Source organism: Nansenia antarctica (genome assembly GCF_963989245.1).
Source record: "Nansenia antarctica genome assembly, chromosome: 14".
Classification (NCBI taxonomy): Eukaryota; Metazoa; Chordata; class Actinopteri; order Argentiniformes; family Microstomatidae; genus Nansenia; species Nansenia antarctica.
In genome coordinates this window covers 1,925,001-1,927,500 of record NC_137684.1, presented here as the reverse complement: position 1 = coordinate 1,927,500, position 2,500 = coordinate 1,925,001, and the positions used below count along the sequence as shown (strand labels likewise).

General features: G+C 48.9%; 1 protein-coding gene across 1 annotated transcript in view; it reads right to left on the bottom strand.

The window, feature by feature from the left end:
- Positions 1–2,500, bottom strand: part of tjp1b (tight junction protein 1b) — a gene marked incomplete at its 5' end in the record, with an annotated part of 94,836 nt that overhangs the window by 24,774 nt on the left and 67,562 nt on the right. The window lies entirely within an intron of this gene.

Below are 2,500 nucleotides of genomic sequence, written 5' to 3'. Positions count from 1 at the left end.
TCCCCTGGTGCTAGGAAAGAAAAAAAAAACTAAAAAAACAAGAAGGGAAAGGAGCTGGTTTACATAAATAAAGGCTATGTACACTATCCACTATACTATACTGTACAGATAAAACGACTAGGGTTGTCATATTGCACATAGTGTTATTGCACATTCATTTAAAGTGTCGCAGTTTGCAGGCTTGAAATGTACACATTTGTGCCTCAGCACTACACCTGATTTTTTCAATCCAGCAGCTGCCATCAATCCGTCCAGACTGTCCAGGGCCCAGAACCTAGGTCTTTGCTGTGTTCAGGGCCTGGATGGCCCTGGGGTAGAAGCTGAGCTTCAGTCTGTTTGTCCTTGCGGCCATGGTCCTGTACCGCCTTTTCGAGGGCAGCCGGGCAAAGTGTTCGTACCCAGGGTGGGTTGGGTCTCTGGAGATCTTGGAGGCCTTCCTGAGGCAGCGTGTGTTGTACAGCTCTTCCAGAGAGGGGAGGGGGGCGCCGGTGATCTTCTGGGCTGTTCTCACAACTCTCTGTAGCGCATTTCTCTCTGCGGTTGTGCAGCTGGAGAACCAGTTGCAGATGCAGTAGGTGAGGATGCTCTCCACTGCGCTGCGGTAGAAGGCCACCAGTATCTCCTGCTTGTTGTGTTCCTTCCTGAGGACTCTCAGGAAGTAGAGCCGCTGTTGTGCCTTCTTGATGGTGGCTGCTGTGTTGTTCTTCCAGGACAGGTCATCCTGTATGTGCACCCCCAGGAATCGGAGGGTTGAGACTCTCTCCACGCTCTCTCCGTCGATGAGCAGGGGCTGGACCTCAGATTTTTTCCTCCTGAAGTCCACGATGATTTCCTGGGTCTTTGACTGGTTCAGCAGCAGGTTGTTAACCTTGCACAGCTTGCTCAGCTGCTCTACCTCATCCCTGTACGCCGCCTCGTCCCCCCCCCGAGATGCAGCCCACCACGGTGGTGTCGTCTGCAAACTTTACGATGGAGTTGCTGGGGTGGACGGGGGTGAAGTCGTAGGTGTAGAGGTTGTAGAGGATGGGGCTTAGCACGCAGCCCTGGGGGGACCCAGTGCTGAGTCTGAGGGCTGTGGAGGTGTGGGAGCCCACCCGCACTCTCTGGGGGCGGTCGGACAGGAAGTCCTTGATCCATGCACATATAGAGTGTGATAGTCCCAGGTCTAGTAGTTTGGTCACTAGCCTGTCTGGAAGGATGGTGTTGAAGGCAGAGCTGAAGTCCACAAAGAGCAGTCTCGCGTAGCTGTTTCCCCTCTCCAGGTGGGATAGAGTGGCGTGGAGAGTCGTCGCGATGGCGTCCTCTGTGGACCTGTGGGCTCTGTAGGCGAACTGGTATGGATCCAGGTTGGGCGGGAGGCGTGTGACTATGTGGGCCCGGACTAGTTTCTCGAAGCACTTCATGATGATTGGTGTGAGTGCCACCGGGCGGTAGTCGTTTAGGCAGCTCACCGTGCTTTTCTTCGGGACTGGGATGATAGTTGAGGTTTTCAGGCAGGGTGGGATGGTGGCCTGGGACAGGGACTGGTTGAAGATGTTGGTGAAAACCCCGGCCAGCTGGTCGGCGCAGTCCCTCAGCACCCGTCCCAGGACGCCATCCGGCCCAGAGGCTTTCCTGGGGTCCACCGCCTTCAGCACGCGTCTCACTTCATGCTCTGTGAGGGTAAGGCTGCTGAGAGCTGGAGAGAGTGGTGTTTGTGTTGTGGTTACCTCCGTTCGCCCCTCGTCGAACCGGGCGTAGAAGGAGTTCAGCTTTTCCGCCAGCAGGGGGTCGTCCTCTTATTATAATTAAAAAGAGAGGCTTGAATGTGTGAACACTAGATGGTCTCTTGCCTTCTCTACCACAGCACAGCAAAACAATAGATTATCAAATATGTGTAAAGTTAAGCAATACAGAGACTTATTTACTAGTTGACGAGCTAAGTATATATAGCTATGTATATATCGTATATATATATATATATATATATATATATAGTATATATATAGTATCAGGGCTTAAAGTGGGAAAAAATCCTGTGCCTGAAACTTTTTCTTGGGGAGGGGGTCACAGTTTGAGATATTGGGAGAGCGGGTACAGAAGACAGCTTATTGTCTCAATGTTTAAATACATTAATACTATTTTATAGTCAATACAAAATACATGTCTCAATGTTAAAATGCATTAATACTTTAAATGAATGTGCAACAATACTATGTGCAATATGACAACCCTTGTGTACATAAGGTTCAGATAGGAAAAGTTAGGATATTTATAGCATAGCATAGAGTACAGCACAGTGTTTTATTGTATAGTATAGTAGTATAGTAGATAGTGTACATAGCCTTTATTTATGTAAACCAGCTCTTTTCCCTTTTTTATTTTACCCTTGGCCCTCGTGTTTTTAGTCTTTTTCCAAGCACCAGGGGAGCCTCCCCTCCTAAATTTCGTTGTATGGTACCTGTACTGTATTAATGACAATAAAGACCATTCATTCATAATACTGTTTTATACTCAATAC